At 35.0% G+C, this 18057-nt stretch overlaps 1 long non-coding RNA gene across 1 annotated transcript in view; it reads left to right on the top strand.

The window, feature by feature from the left end:
• The window catches only part of LOC145684524 (uncharacterized), a 31859-nt gene that overhangs the window by 4344 nt on the left and 9458 nt on the right, over positions 1-18057 (top strand). Inside the window, exon 2 of the long non-coding RNA XR_014131321.1 lies at positions 16192-16344. This is a non-coding gene — a long non-coding RNA (uncharacterized LOC145684524). The remainder of the gene's footprint in view (positions 1-16191; positions 16345-18057) is intronic.

The raw sequence follows: 18057 nt of genomic DNA, 5'->3' as shown, positions 1-18057 counted from the left end.
TCGGGTGGAAAAATTATTAGAAACAGATGCTCTTTAATAAGTTATATATTAATATATAAAGGTAACCGAGAAAGTTCTTTTTTTTCACTCATCACCTTCGAACATCGATATGTTAAATAACACATACCTGGAAGATGAAAAATAATCTCCATTAACATCGACAACTTTCTGCCAACCTTCTCTAAGGCCATCGATTTAATTGCGTTTGAACTTGGTGGGCCGCGAAGCGAAGAAAATATCAAATACATTTTGCACCTCTACTAGGGATCTGAACTGGGGTGCTGTATGGTGATTGTCCAAGGAATGCAACATTTGATAATCGGACGGTGCAATGTCAAGGGAGTATGGCGGATGGAATAGTATTCTCCATCCAAGGTATAGAACGGTATCTGGGGTCATCTTAGGCACGTGAGGCTTAGTGTTGTACTGTAACAGGAGGACTCTTGCGATTCAAAGAAGTGCTGGGTCCAGAATTTTGAGTTTTTCTTGCATGGTAGCAGACCCGATGCACGATGTCGCGAGCAGTCCACCAAACATACAAGATAACCTTCTTCTGGTGCAGTACTGGTTTCGGGTGTTTTGGAACTGATTCATGGAATGCTAACCAATGATGACGTCGCCATGGAGCTTCGTACAGGATCCACTTCTCATCACATGTCAACACCCTGCCCAGAAATGGCTCCTTCCTCAGACGAGACAGGAAAGAAACACAGGTGTCTGCCCGCGTTGCCTTCTGGCCCGGAGCCAAATCATGTGGGACTTATATTACCCAACTTGTAGTGCTTCCCAACTTGATTAAGGTGGCTGCCGAATGGTTTCTCCACTCACACTGATTTACAGTTCCAGTTTCTCACATGTCTGGTTACTGTTCGCCTCAATTGCTGCCTGAAGATCTTTATTTTGTACATGTGTTGGTCTTCAAGCACGAGGTGCGTCTTCGAGCGTTTTGTCACCATGCACCACAGGTGAACGCTCTGCCTCTGAGCCAGCACCACCCGTCTCAATTCAAGTATACTATCAGTGTGTACCTACAGTTTTTCTATCACGCATCAAGTTAAAATAAAGAACAAATCACACATTTTTATTTTTATTTGCGGGCCGAATGAAAGATACTTACGGGTCGGATGCGGTCCATGAGTTGTCATGTGTCCATCACTTCTTTAGAGAATCAGGGGGCTTTATAGGTGTGAATAATTAATGAAACACCAATTCAAAAGCTATACCGCTGAAGTGGACATTCATGTTGGAGAGAATTAATGTTTCGTACGCTTTGTTACTCCCGTGTAAATTAATTTTGTGTAGAATCGTTAGGGAGGTACAGGATTGTTGGCAAAAGTCTCGAAGAATATCCAACCTGTGGAGGAGAGTTTGCTTGTAAAATGAAATCTTTCAGTTTAACAACGTACGATTATGACCTTTAGACAATGAAAAACGACGATTTATGCAAATAAATGATGATGTAAGAATTTGTGGAATGAGGAAGTGGGAGGAAACGGGAGGAGAACAGCCACAGACTTGATAAAGTTTGGTTGAAATGAAAGAAGATACAAAGGCATAGTGGCTCAATGGTAGGGTGTTTACCTCTGGTGGTAGGTCCCTGGTTCGATCTCTGGCCAAATAAATTCGTGTTGGACAACATCGTGTCGGTTGGTTTTTTCGGGATACTCCCGTTTCCTCCCACATTCTCAGACGACACTACTATTTGTGAAAGGAAAATGACATGCTCCTCATTTAATGTCATGTAGGCTAAGAACAGACAATGAAAAATTGGTTGATATTGAAAGAGTTGGTGGGAGGATCGGAAGAAAAGCTATGGAGATATATTATCCACTGGAGACTAATAGTTTGTTCTAAAATTAAGAGTGGTTAGTATCTGCGCCATTTTGGTTTCAAGCCAATTGATTTATATGGAGAAGTATTCTTTTTTTTTCTTTCTTTGAAATTAACTGGAACTTTAATGCTATGATTTTAGTGATGACTATTACAAAATTTAAATCTCTCTTGCTTTTGGGAAATTAAATTCGTGTATAATTTTATTATTTATTGATTACATTTAACTTAGGTATTATAACGTTTATAAAGTATAATGCATTTTAAGTTATGTTGTCTACGAGACAACATGAGAGACCAACAATTATTTTTCTCATTTCGTCTCGATTTTCGATTAATTCTTTCTGGTTTCGATTCTCGAAATACATTTTCCGTCTCGTTTTCAACCCTTTATAGTTTGTGTACAAAAAGTATATACTCTGATTTTTTTTTTCGTAATTTCATCTGCCTTTCGCGTAACCAGCGTTCCACGAAGAAAGTGAGGCTTAAAGCAATATTTAAACCAATTTTTATTATTAGAATATATGAGGGAGTGTTGAGAAGTCTTTAGATTTCCTAAGGAAAACAAACCAATGTCACAATTTTATGATGGGTATCAACATATTCTCCCTTCAATTCGATACGGGTTTTGCTTTGGACCTGCAGTTCGTTTAATCCAATAATAATAATAATAATAATAATAATAATAATAATAATAATAATAATAATAATAATAATAATAATAATAATAATAATAATAATAATAATAATAATAATAATAACTTTATTTTAAGTGCTATGAACAGCTCATAAGCAAAAATTCAGCACTATGTTAAAATCATTATATAATCATTTTAAACATACCAGAAATTATCTATCTATTAAAATACTACAAAAGCAATAAAAAGACATTATAATTTCTCTTATGTAATTGGAGTCTATGGGTAATAGATTTTATCCTTCTGCCTCTCAGAGGGTTACGCCCTCTCTTTGGCATGTGATTCTTATATACAAAATAGGCGCAGGAAAAGGTAGGAGATGGGCTAAGGGATATTCTTTATTATCAGCTGAAGTGGAACATCTATTAAGAGGGTTGTGAACTCATCATCATTTAATTTTATATCATCATTTTACACTTATTTTTATTTATGCTAATAAACATAATATATAGAACTAGTGCATAATGATATAGTGCAAAAAAAAAAAAAAACAAACAAAACAAACAACATACATGTGATATAGTGCGAGAGAATCAAAGATAAGGAACAGGTGCAACATGTGGCCAGAGAAATTGTAAAGTAATGAAGATGAAAAGTCACAAACATAAATGTGTTAATCAGACAGATGCAGGGTTATATCTTCTGTCCCGGGGCGACTCGGGACTGATGAACACAGGGGGGAAGCCCTTGTTAGTGGTGAGGATCTCTGTGCAATAATGGAAAAAGATGAGGAATGTGATCACCAATGAAATAAATGTCGTAGATTTCTCGTTCGTCGGGTGTCAGGTGCGTATTGTTGATATATAGAGATATAAATATATTTAATGGTGAAAGTTTGTACCGAAAGGTGGAGTCGGTGAGAGCGTCGGAGTGAAGGATGTCTAAAAAGAGCGGATGACCTGTGTGTATGTGAGAGTTGACGTATCTAATACGTAGTTCTGCAAGATGTTCCGTAATTTTCAGAAAGGAGATGTATTCATAGGTGAGCCATGTGGGATATGGTAGTTTAAGGCGATAGGCTAGACGAATCACGTGTCTCTCCAGTATACAGAGCTTTTCGTAATATGAAGCAGAAGCATTGCACCAGGCCGTATGTCTATAAGTGAGGACGGGGCGGAGAAACGCCTTATAGGTGTGAAGCAAGACATCCGCTTTCAGGCCCCAAGTTGTTCCAGTGAGTCGGCGTAAGAGATTCAATCTATTTTTAGCCTTATCTGTTAGCCTCTTCAAGTGGGCGTTCCAAGTGAGCTTGGAATCGAAGACCATGCCTAAGTAGGTAACAGTCGATGTAGGATGTATAGGATATCCATCTACAGTGACTCGGAAAAGAGTTGGATTCCTGCGAATTCTGGAACGTCTTTTAGGTGGCAAGAACACTATTGCTTGTGTTTTTTCTTCGTTGATAGTTAGGTGCCACTTCTTACACCAGGTGATGAAATTATTGAGTGTAGTTTGAAGAGCAGTATTAAGTTGATGTACAGTTTTGCCAAGAGCGAGAAAAGCCGTATCGTCTGCATATTGAAAAGTAAATACATTGTGCGGAGTTGGAGGTATGTCGGAAGAATAAAGTATATAAAGTAAGGGGCTAAGAGCTGATCCCTGAGGAACTCCAGTAAACGGAAAAATAGGCCAAGAGAGCACATTACCAAGAGTGACGTAAGCAATACGATGTGTAAGAAAAGAATGAATGAACCTCAAATAGCACACGGGAAGGTTGAGTGACTGAAGTTTTTGAATTAGTCCATAATGCCAAACCTTATCAAAAGCCTTTTCTAAATCCATGAGTATAAGACATGATGGGAATGCTTTGTTATACTGGTTTGTGATTATAGTGCTAAGGCGAAGCAATTGGTCATTAATTGAGAAACGTGGTCTGAAGCCTGCTTGATGAATACGTAGTATGTTGCGTGCTTCCAGATATGAATGGAGCCGGCACACTAGAATTTTTTCTAGTAGCTTACTGAACACTGAAGTAAGTTGAATTGGTCTATATGAGCTGACAGAATGTATAGGCTTATTTGGTTTGTGAAAAAAAAAAAAAAAAAAAAAAAAAAAACGCCAGAGGTCTAATCTCTAACTTCTGATTTCAAACCTTGGACTTACAATTATTTTTGATTTCACGTTTAGCAAAGACAAATATTTTAAAGTATGTATACTTTATAATAAATAATTTAAATAGATCTTTTTCATAAAGTTTATCTCTTTAAAATTATTGTTCAAAGCCTTTGTATTTTAATAAGCCTTCTCCAAAATCAATGCAAATGAATTGTGCTGCCATCTTTGGAGTTCTTTTAAACTATACGTTTGTGGACGTTTATATGTTTGTAGTCAATCATTTCAACAATAAGATCTCGGAAACTGCAGGCTCTAGAAAGATGACATTTCAACTGATCGATTGCAAATTTTGCGTAGAATGTCCAGATCTAACTGAATATTTAAAAAAAATATGGCCATTATTACTTTATTACATTTTTACGGGGACACTGGAAGTGTTGAAATTAAAAAAAACTAAAACTTCATATCCTTCACATTATACATTCCAACACCACATTATTGTATACAGGGGTCGAATATCTCTCAGGCGTTTGTTTCATGGCCAAATGATAATGAAAAAGAAACGATTGTGCCGGTTAGGCTAAAGGAGACGGTGATGATGAGAGATTAATGAAATTGTGGAATGAAAAAAGTGGGAGGAGACGGGAGAACTCCGAGAAAACCCCCACACACAGTGTTTGTCCACCACAAAAGTTCACTTGGCGGGAGCAGGGTTTTAAACCGGGACGCCAAACACCAGTGGTAACGCTCTACCATTGAGCCACCGCGACCCCAATGAAAAATGAAGAATAACCATTTCTCCAGTCTAAGTTGAATCTTTATTGTCTGGAGTGCTTTGCCCAATGAACACCATATAGTAGTGGCATTATAATTAATTGTATGTGTTATGTATTTGCTTATTACATACTGCATGCAAGAAGAAAGAAAACACTGATCATATATTAATTAAAAACTCCAAACTGAAGTAGGCTCAAATCTTGCAAACGATGCGAGAAATTGAAAATGTAATTGAAAAAATCTCCTCTTTACGGTATATCTTGCCAATTTTTATCAAGACGTCTTTCACTTGTGTCTGTAAAGGGACATGTACAGATGTGAGGAATTACAAAGAGATTTATGCTCATATGTAGAGATGCAAGGGCTCGGAAAAAAACCGGCTTTTTTGGAAAAAAACTCGGTTTTTTCTGCTTTGCTTTTTTGCTTGGGAAATTTTGGGCTTTTTTCAAAATTCTGCTTTAAATCGATAAAGCAGACTTTGTTTCGCTTCTCTATAACACAGAAAGTCATTTAATTAGTGGTTGATGCCGATAATAATATAAAACCTCGAAAGTAAACCATGAATTTCGAAAAAGATATTTTAAACAATTTTACTTCAACATTTTTACATTATGAATTCCAAAGGATTAACCAATGTATATAATAAACACATTTTAATCTCCTATATACAAAAGTAAGCAGAGTTGGCAAGAACCATGGTTATTTCTGAAAATGCCAAAAACCCGTTTTGGGGGGGCAGTTTAAACCAGGCTTTTTTGAGGTTTAAACCAGGTTTTTTGATTTAGATATTTTGCTTTATGTATTTGTATTACATATTCACAGAAATAAGTTTGTTTCGCCTTGGTGTTATTATTCAACAACGGGGTTATGCTGGAAGGGGTCCCATAAGCTTAAAGAAGTCCGGTCAGTAAATTTCTTAAATTGAGAAACTCCCGCCCTAGCCGTCGGGAAAATCCCGTCATTCTTTTAAATGTAAAACAATAATGGGAAAATCCTGTAAAATTTAATTTGCATGTAAAATTTAAAGGTCAACATATCAGTACGCTAAAACTGAGTGACACACAATCATAGTCAACGTCTTGCGAATAAAATCAGAAAAATAAACACACTGCTGAACAAGACTGCACTTATTTAATATAAAAACACATTTACACGTGACGTTTCGATCTTCTATCCAAGATCCTCATCAGACGTGAGTGTACGTCTGATAAGGATCTTGGATAGAAGATCGAAACGTCACGTGTAAATGTGTTTTTATATTAAATAAGTGCAGTCTTGTTCAGCAGTGTGTTTATTTTTCTAAAACTGAGGTATTAAATTACAAATTTAGTATGTAGGTATCATTGAAAGTCCAATCCAAGCTAATGTTGGAAGCTAAGTAGGCAATCGATAAATTTTACCAATTTTAATCAATATATTTAAGCAACCTTCGCTTCTTTATAAAACAACAGGCATGCAGAAATATATAATTTGGTTTCGTTTTGTATGTTTAGGCTTAACATCCTTACGTAATACCGAGGTTATCAAGGAGAAGACTTTCGCTTAAAGTGACATCCGAAAGAGTACTTGGTTTACACATAAAAGAAGGGTTGTGGTTCGACCGACAATTGAACATGGGACACCTTGATTAAAAGGTGAAAAGGAAATAAGACTAATGCAGATGGTTTGACATGTGAAACGTCACTATGAAGTTCACATGATTCGCATTTTTGTTCTTTTAATTTTTTTAGTTTAAACCAGTTATTTAAAAAAAAAACAGCTGGTGTGAACGAGCCAACCCTAAGAGTAAAAACTTCTTTCAAAAAATACACAAATAACTAGCAAAATTGTATGTAGTATTTTTACTTCAAAATATTCCATACCCTCTTTTTGAAACAAAATAAAATTAAAATAAAACATAAGAGAAATACTTAGATTTGTATGATACAATTAAAGGCTGCACATGGTTCTGTATATTCTTGAAATTCTACAGTCAAGTTTTTTATAACCACCATCAAGGGCGCCCATCAGGGGGGTTAAGGGGGCGCTTGCCCCCCCTAGAGGAAAATGTACTTCAGAATATTGAAAATCCAATAGGATTTTTACATTAGTTACAGCAAAATTTGAAACTATTTTTGAAACGTCGCCTATACTTCCCCTCCTTGGAAACCACAACATGGGCGCCCTTGACCACCATCACGGTTTACCCAGTCCTCAAGTTTTCTGAATTTTTAACAAGAGGAATTCAACATATCATTACGGAACCAAAAAAAAAAAAAAAAAAAAAAAGACTACGGAATATATTTAAGTTAAGCTAAATACAACTGCACAACAAACGTGACTGAGTGGTTGGCTTTTGCGCTTCTATCGGGAAGTCCGGGATTCAACCCAGCATTCGACCATTCTGACAAAGCCTTCCTTCATTCCATCTGAGAATGTAGAAATAGTGCGTGTACTGGCCGACTAGGAGTGTAGGAGTTGGCCGACTTCCTTTCTTATTGTTTTTAAATCGTTATTATTACTAATTACCAGCAGTGACGGTTTTGCGAAGGTTAGAGGATCGGTCTTTCGAACTGAAGCCTGTTCTCCAAAGTTGTGGAAGTTATGCCTTTACTCATAAACTTTAAGCTCCCGTCAAATAAAAATTACGAATGTTTAGAAAAACTAAACATTAGTAGTAAGAAAACCCCTCCCAAAACACTTTTTTAAATTCGCCACTGATTCTTAGTATAAAATGATCTTCAAGGTTGTATCCGGAAGATTATTGCTAAACATATAAACGAAACGAAATATTAGTTATGCCTGTACTCATAAACTTCAAGCACCTCCCAAATAAAATTAGGACTTTTTAGAAAACGAAACAATCAGAGAAACCCCTCCCAAAGTACTTTTCTAAATCCGCTATTGATTATTTGTATAAATTGGTATTCAAGGTTGTATCTGGAAAATTATTGCTAAATCATTGCACAACTACAGTATAACAGAAATGTGCAAATACGGTTTGACGGACATATTGAAAAACGTATGCTTTGACGGATATATAGAAAAACGTAAGTTTAACTTTCGTGCTAGAAGCTGGAGTACTAAGCTCTTAGAAATGAAACACGGATGACAAACTAAAATGATCTAGAGAAGGAAAAAAATGTCTATAACTCAAAAGTTAAAATAAAGTTAAATAACCTGTAAAATTGCCCTCAAATACTACATTCTTCATGTTAGCTTTAATTCGTAAAACATGTGCTCCATCCATCTTGATGGTGAATTACAGAGCTAAATATGGCATTCAGGTCGTGGAAATCTTATCTAACTATAGAATATACTATAAGAAAGCTATTTGGATAGAAAAATCATGAAAATGAAAAAAGCCAAAATTTCCAAAATTCTCGGTTTTTTTCCAAAAAAGCCGGCTTTTTATGTGAAAAAAACCATCGATTCAAAAAACCCGGCTTTTTTGCATCTCTACTCATATGTGAATGATGCTCTATGTAGAGAGCGCAGGTTCAGCTAGTATAATATAAAATGACTATTAGAGCAGGTTAAGGCCTTTGTCAGAAGATTAATATATTAAAATTATAAATAATAATAATTATAATTATTTATTAACTATAAATTGTATTAAAATTATTATTTAAGGTTCAAACTGATATATAAAACAAAAAAAAAAAAAAATAGAAAGTCAATTTCATAATATACGATTAAAAGAACTATGCAAATTAAAGTCTCATTTAACTACCATTTAAAATAATGAAACAACCTTACTTAAAATTGCACATTCACATGCAAAAATCTCTTTCATTTATTGTCATATTTTAACGTAAAAGACTGGTTCTTTGAGTAAAAGATTATACTCAAAAATCTCTTTCATTTATTGTCATATTTTAACGTAAAAGACTGGTTCTTTGAGTAAAAGATTATAACATAAAAATACACTGCAAATACACAATAACAATAAAATAAAGATAACCCTTGTCATAAAGTTAAATCAGTTTAATTTTTGTAAGAAATGCTCTGATATTTATCCAACATATGTTCATCTTAAATTGTAAGACATTGTCATCCTTCTTAGTATTTCACGTTTTAAGTTTAATGCAACCAATGTCGATCGATTTCTAACACTATAAGTCGGCACTCTTATTCGCAATATTTGCTACTATATTTTTTATCCAACACCATTTGAATAAATAATTTATCAGTAACTTTCCTCCTTTCCGATAGTTCTTGAAGCCCCCAAAATGTTAATCAATATCCATATTCATGTGCATAGTAATCCTTTTTCATTTTATAGCACAGTAGCCTTATAAAACATTTCTGTACAGCTTCGATTTTGTTAACAAGTGTGTTGGATAGACTGTTCCAGACAACTGAACCAAATTTCAATTTAGATCTAACAAGTGTCTTGTATAAGTACACATAAGAACTACCATTTATAAAACCAGGCCATTGATAAAGTATAAAACCTATTGTTTTTTTTTTTTTTTTTTTTTTTTTTTTTGCTGATTGCACTATGTCATTTATGTGATTAGCAAATTTTAATTGCCTGTCATACAAAATACCGAGATCTTTAATTTGCTGAACTTTGTCTATTGTTACTCCATTAATTTTATACTTGCTAACAAAATATTGCGTTTTATCAGTGAATGTCATATGTTTACATGATGATGTTTATGTTTACATAATAATAATAATAATAATAATAATAATAATAATAATAATAATAATAATAATAATAATAATAATAATAATAATAATAATAATAACAAAAATAATAATAATAATTTCTATGGCGTATCAAACCATACATTTGCAGCTGCAATACTTTAGAAATGTTACTGAATTTTTGTCACTACATTTTTTTATTATTATTATTTGCGAATGGGTGGTAGTCAGATGAATCTTCTTTACCCTACACGGCATAACTGCGGGACGTAGAACTGAAAAATATTCATTTAATATATTTTAAGAACTATACAAATATATGTCGACTTACGAAGTTTGGAGGGGGTCCAGAGTCCCTCCAAACTTCGTAATTTGACAGACATTTATACAGTAATATACAGGTACTTGTTTAGCAGAGAAATGAATGATATAGCACGAAAGTTTGATCTTACACGTCATCTGTACTGTTTTTTCCCTATAGAAACAATCTGGTTCAATCATTTTCCCCTCGAGTGTATAGGTGGCAGCACTAATCAATTACTTATAGTCGGTTTCGGTGAACAATAACATCGGTTTAATACCAAATAGAGTTGTGTCTTGCAGTATTGGACACCGCCCAACAAAAAATTTCTGGGTTCGCGCCTGATACGTATATACAACGTTGCACGCGGGTAGTGTGTACATGAATTATACAATAGTTTGTAACAATCACACAACAGAAACCCATTTTGATTTCATCAATAAAACATGTGGTTCTCATATGCCACACAGCAACTACTAACACAATGACCCTCCCGAAGCACACATGTATGTCATAAATAAAGATGAGTTCCATTACTCCGAAGTGTTTTACCATACAATATGTAACCATTTGATTATTGATACTATTTAGCAGACAATTGTGTATTGAGACAAGAGGTACTGTTCTTCTTATTATTTTTGAAAGCTGTCCATTTATAATAATTAGTCCTGCCCATTATAAGAAACTAAAAACCGTACTCTCGAACGGTTATGATCGCTTATTCTTTGTTGCCAACATAATAACTTATGGATTCCTCTACCTTATAACCAAATCATTTGGTGAGCACAAAGCCAATCAGTGCGCTGTATAAATATCCTACTAACATATAAAGTTACTTCTACACAACTCTAAACTTCCTCAAATTCAGTTAAAACAATTATACGTCTCGTAATTCCACAAATCATCAACTACTGAATCGACATTACAGTTTCAGTTAACTCCCTTTCGGAAGATTTATAATGTAAGTCCCAGCCGTAGAGCCTTGTGGACTATTTCACTAAATTTGTTTTAAATCAAATTTGTTTGAAGTAGTCATATGTATACTAAAATGGCACGTGCCAAAATGGCCGAATTTGCCTGTTTGAAATATAATTGTTTATCACACAGTTAATGTAATAAGAAAGGATAAGAGGCGCATGAATATATTAAAATTGAAATACAGTGTATAAATATTTTCACAAATACTGAAATTGTCAAAAGTAATGAATTATAAACAATAAAAATTGAATAAAAATTGAGAGCAAAGCTCCCCAATACTTAATGTTTACAGCGCCATCTCTTATGCTGTCGACATTTCCCTATACCCAGATGCACACATACACTAACTAGCAAGGATCTTATAAATAGAGGATCTGCCCTTACAAGAAAATCTTGAATCCATACGTCACAGTTTCGCCCCCCCCCCACTCTGCCCACTCCGCCCAATAAGATCGCAATATTTTGAGCCAACAAACATGGCGGAAACGAAAGTAGCCAATCAGACGATGTCGGAAACGAGAGCAGCCAATCAGACGTGCCGATGCTCGGTTGCTTTTTGGCTTCATTATTTAATAGGATGAAGATATATATGGGGCAGATCCTCTATTTTATAAGATCCTTGCTAACTAGTTACTAATAACAAATTTTCAAAAGAATTAAACTGTCGTTAATAATTTTGTTTTGTTTGCCAACTCTACACCTGGAACCAACAAGTTGGCCTTTCACGCCGACCCTACACCCATTAATCTTTTCATAGTCCATAAGCACTAAAAAATTTCATCAATTAAAAAAAAATCATGAACATCATAGTTACTCTCACGAGGTAGTAATAATTAGAAAATTAAAATAGTTTTGTTTAGAAGCGGGCTTTAGAATTTTGATTTTGGGTAGGCCCGCTCCCTCACTGATGGATACATATACACATTTTATTGATTAATGACAGTAGGAAATTACTTTTACACTGGTGGTTGATGCTATTTGTTAAATAATTATCTACCATTAATATAAATAGAGGAAAATATATTTATTCTTTAGTGTATCTTTTAGCGTTTATTTATTTTTCATCATTGTTGGGTAAGGCCGTCACTACCCGGCCTACCCGCTAAAGCCGCCACTGGTTTTGTGTTATTTTCAACTAAAAGAAAGAAAAGTTATAACATGAAGTAAAATGTATTAAGCAAATCAGAAATAGGCTCCAGTTCAGATCCCTAGTAGAGGTGCAAAATGTCCTCAGCCTGTCCAGAAATGGCTCCTTCCTCAGACGAGACAGCAAAAAATCGCAGGTGTCTGCTCGCGTTGCTTTCTGGCCCGGAGTCAAAATGCTCTTGATATTTTCCTCACTTTACTGCCCACAAAGTTCTACCGCGATGGAATCCATGGCCTTCCAGAATGTTGGCGGAAGGTCGTCGATTCTGATGGGAAATATTCCTGGTACGTCTTAGATTACATATCAATGTTCGAAAGTGGTAGGTGAAAAAGCGACAGAATTTTCTTGGTTGCCTTTATATATTAATATTCAACTTATTAAAGAGCATCTGTTTCTGAAGTTGTCCCCACAGCAATTAGCCCCTGCTCCCTCAAATAACGCCCCTGACTGAAGTATTACGCTACTGGCAATAAGCAGTTCATGGTACTGTACATAGTGCCTTTGATTAAAGAAATAATGTATCAGTTTCAGCCGTATGACAATGCTCCAGTCCATGCTTCTGTCGTTTCCAAGGCTGTGGTGTTAAATCTGAACTGTAAGGTGGATGCTGAGTTTCCTGGAGGCCATAGCCTTTTCACTGCGGTCTTGGCAACGACAACCGAGTGAACTGGAACATTATCATACAGATTCGAGCTCAACTCAATACAACGGGTTCAAATAACTGTCTCCAACAAACTGATGCAGCCAGACAGTTGAAACTGGTACATTATTTCTTCCATAGATGGCACTACATATCATGAACAGCTTGTTAGCAGTGGCACAATATTTCAGTGTGAATCAGAAAACTTTTGCAAATACCTTTGTAAATCGGCCATCACTGCTCTAAAGAACTAAATCCTTCAATAAATGTAAATCTACAAATCAAATCTGAACTCAGTTCCAGAACCGCAGATAGAGATTTCGACGCCCGGGACGAAGTAAAATTCGGCGTCCCCTACACTCACTTTACAAAGTTTTTATTATTATTTTTTTTTTACGGATAAGAAAAGCAGCTGTTTTTTCTTTTTTTGTTATGCAACGCTGAACTTTTATCAAGCTTCTTGGACATATTTTTTGATCATACCTTATATTTTAACAATAGGCCTATTTTTTCTTTTTTCTTTTTAGTTAAACAGAAATTGGAATATTATAAAAGTTAATGATAATAATTTTAATATTTCTCTTTAATCATACTGTGTACTGGCGTGTTGTCAGCATCGTAATGATGAATTTAGTGATAGTATATTTTAATATGACGTGGTTAACGTACAGCATGAGTTTTTAAGTTTCCAAAACAAATTCGTTTTTCTCCAGTTTCTCAAACGCCTGCGCATAGGTTTTTACATTCATAGTTCAATACTGTATCAATTGGTATACTGTAGTATCAATTGGTATACTGTATATTTCATCTTTTGATATTCCCCCCCCCCCCGATAATCGCAAACACTGTTGTAGAATTTAAAATTTTAGTACTGGGAAATCACTGCTTATTGAAATGATCTGTTAAGTTAAGGCTTGCGTCAGAAACTGAAGAATGTTCGGTAGTGTTGGCCGCGAAACGAGAGGTACATTTCAAAATTCGAGACGAGACGAAACACCTCGAGACGAGATGAGAAATTTCACGAGTCTTCTGAGTAACAGTAATTCACCCAACTTTTGGGCCTCAAACCTGTTTGAGTGTTACATAATTCAAAGCATAAAATTTAAAAATTTCTGAATTGATTGTACGAACACAATTAAAAACAGGGGCGGATCCAGGGGGCGATCGTCCCCCTCAGAAAAAGAAACTTTCTTATATTATATATAAATTAAATCAATTCCAGAGTTTGGAAGCTCTTAAAAGTTGCTCTGTATAGGAGTATTACAATCCAACGCCCCCCCAGAAGTCCGTCCTGGATCCGCCCCTGATTAAAAACGTTATTAACGTTTAAAGATATATAAGTCATTACACAATATACTGTACTTCAATAATAAATATGGGTTATATGTTATTTATATCACACCTTTTGTGGATCACTCGTGATGTTGAAGAATTTTGATAACTTCTAAATCAAATTAAGAAAAATAATCAGAGCATTACACTTTGTACATAAATTTACGAAACCAGACGAGAAAAAGTTTTAGACGAGACGAGATCTTTTCCGGAATTCAGATAAGACGAGAAAGAATTCTTCGAGAATCGAAACAAGATAAAACCTCCTCAAAATTTACGAGACAAGACGAAATAATCTAGTTTTGTATTTTGTAGTTCAGTTTAGTTCAAAAAAAGAAAAGTGGTTTAACTCATGTGCGTGACTTTGTATGTGCGTGGCCCCGGGTATGATTCCTGGTGGTGATACTTAGCTAAGTAGTGATTCGGCTTTTAGGTTGACAAGAGACGTTCAACTGTAATCAATCAAACAACCAAACACTGGTCTAATAAAGTTGTTAGACAAAACAATTGAAATTGTCATGAGGGATTAATGAAAGGAGAGGTTACAAATAAAATTCTAAATTTTATTGCTATTTATATAAAGTAAAATAAAAGGATATACTATTTAATAAATAATTTCGTTACAGTTTCGGCAAAGTATCGTTGCCTTCATCAGAGTTTTTTAGGTTTTCCCTTTCTTCCCCCAACCTTTGCCACTCTTTCTTTTCAAATCTTTTTTCTATTCGCTTCGAGTTCTCAACACTTCTTCTCTCACCAACACTAGGCGTAATAATAACTTATCTTCAATTTCTTTTTATTTGTCTTCTTTGTCACTTTTTTCATTCCTTTGAACTTATTCTTGTTTTCTCTAATTAAATCTCACACAAGTTGTTTCTCTGCTTTCTTCATCAATTGTTTATATCTCCTTGTTTCACACCTTACACTTTTCCTAACAATTTTCTGTCCTTTCGGCGTCGTATTCTCCTCCAAACATTTTCTTAAGAATTTTGTTTGCTGTCTCTTAGACTACGTTTCCATTTTACATGAATCTTGTAGCTGCCATAAAATCCCTTGCAACCCGATCTCTCTATTGATTGTTTACAACTTCCTGAAAGCAAGAAAGGTGCAGCACTGCATTCTAGTGGACAAATAGTGAACCTCCTCATTAAAAATGTGTGTTTTGGCGCACTTCTCCTCCCTGTCCAAAAGAATCCGTTGTTTCGGAAGCGGCGAAACTGGTTTTTGTTTTATGTTAACGGGAGGGCGATAGCAGGTAGCAAGCAAGGCGACCCAGAAGGTTGCACATGGTTTAACTCCTTGCCAGTTGGAAAAAAATGTGTGTCACTTTGAAGATTATGTTTACATGGGGAAATATAGTAGGGTTGCAAGGTTCTTTTTATGACAGCTACAAGATTCATGTAACGTGACAACCACCCTTTAGATACATCCTTCCTTTTCCTGTCCTTCCACCCGTTTATCCTCTTATTCAGACTTGGAGGTACTTTAATCTGAACACCACTCATTCTACCTTCGGAACTTCGTGTATAAAGTAAAACACAAATTCTGTCCAAAGCATATACGATTTAGTAAATAATATCGTTATAGTTTCGGTTGAGTCTGATGAAGGCGAAGACACTTTGCCGAAACTTTAATGATTTTTTTTTTGGTATTATTTATTAAACAGTATATGCTTTGGTCAGAATTTGTCTTTTATTTTATACAAAATGTTATTTATAATAGTTTTTACTGTAGTTTGTTTGTTTGTTTGTTTGTAAATACTTGTTTGTTCGTACTTTTCTTTTATATTGTTCTTTTACAGCTAGTCATGGTGACCATGATATCTATAGCGGTGATTGTTTCTGTTGCTTTACGTATTGAAGATTTGACCGAAGGAAATCCCAGGATTAAAGGATGGCACTTACGACCCAGAGACATACTGAGCTTAGCTACCATCTTGTCCAACTAAGTTAAGGTAAAGATTAACTTTTTTTTTAAACGTAGAAAACAATGCTACATTTGCTCTTCTTCTGATGTTGGATTTTTAACATCTAGCAGTATACATTGTGCTGTCCAAATGCAAAATACGGTGTCTGCAGATTTGATCGAAATTGAGTTATTAAGAGTTAGCAAATGATATGAAGGCATCTAGTATCAAAATCCGCCACATCCATTTCGCTTAGTTTCGAGTAATATCGCAAAACTTACAGTGAAGCTCCATATACACGCGTACAAAGTCCTATATTTGAATGAGTTTTTTAGTATTAAATATTAATAGGGATGTGCACGAGACGAGTCGAGACAGAATTTTCCTGACAAAATTCGAGTCGAGACCCAGCTCTTCCAATAGAGAAGAATACATTTTTCGAGTCGAGACATCACTTTCACAGCACATTTTCCAGACGAGACAGCCTCAAATGTTGTCTCGTGCGCATCCCTAAATATTAAGCTTTTAAACAAAATTCTGTTTCCATGGAATTCCTTTAGATCAAACATATAACAAGCGATATATAACTCAATTTCGGTAAAAAATGGATTTGGTGGCATTTGATAATAGGTGCCTCATATGATCTCGGGAATAAACTGACAAGATCATAAAATCATATCTATCACATAAAATCATATCTATTACATAAAATCATATCTATTACATAAAATCATATCTATCACATAAAATCATATCTATTACATAAAATCATATCTATTACATAAAATCATATCTATCACATAAAATCATATCTATTACATAAAAAATATCTATTACATAAAATCATATCTATCACATAAAATCATATCTATCATATAAAATCATATCTATCACATAAAATCATATCTATTACATAAAATCATATCTATTACATAAAATCATATCTATCACATAAAATCATATCTATTACATAAAATCATATCTATCACATAAAATCATATCTATTACATAAAATTGAAAAGGATCTTGTTTGTGAACGCATCACGGGTTTCATAATTTACATTAAAAAAAAAAGAAAGAAACGGCATCTAATGAGTCCATCAAGTTAGAAAGATGGAACACAACATATGAAATCCTTACCAAAAAGAAGGGGACATGTATTCTAGTGTTTTTGAAAATTTCCGTTTTAGGGGGAGGGAGGGAAGGCATAATTCCTTTTTTTTTTCACACTGAAAGCGATGTTGCGAGTTCTTTGTGATCACATTGTGGGGGAACAGTTTAACAGTTTAAAATTAATTTTGAAAAATAGTTAGAGCCTTTTCATTTCAAGTGTTCCTTCCCCCCATGGCGCTACTATCGATGTGTCGTTTCCTGTACCACCCTCGAAAGAGGAGGTACAAGTTGCTGCGGCCGAGATTTTTCAATTGTTGGATGCGGAAGCGCTGCCACAATAAATTACTTCACGGACCTTCGCTATGCTCTGTCTTGGTAGCCATTCTAAGTAGCCTACGATCTTTACTCTTCAAGACCAAACGGCTGAATGACAAATTGGCAACACAGCTGATGCCAAGGGTTTCATCCGCCAGAGGGCAGGCGGGGGTGGGTTCGCATAGTTTCCGAGGGCACATGTGGAATAGACAGGCTCTAGTACCTACCTACAGCTGGGTTTTTGTCATCTTGCTTCGATTAAAGTGTACATAAGGCGGGAAGAGAGGGGGATTCAAAATTTATGTAAAAGATACAGCATCTCATGGTCCTATC

This window comes from Thermobia domestica, chromosome 1 (genome assembly GCF_964235325.1).
Source record: "Thermobia domestica chromosome 1, izTheDome1.hap1.1, whole genome shotgun sequence".
Classification (NCBI taxonomy): domain Eukaryota; kingdom Metazoa; phylum Arthropoda; class Insecta; order Zygentoma; family Lepismatidae; genus Thermobia; species Thermobia domestica.
This window is presented reverse-complemented; position numbering and strand designations above follow the sequence as displayed.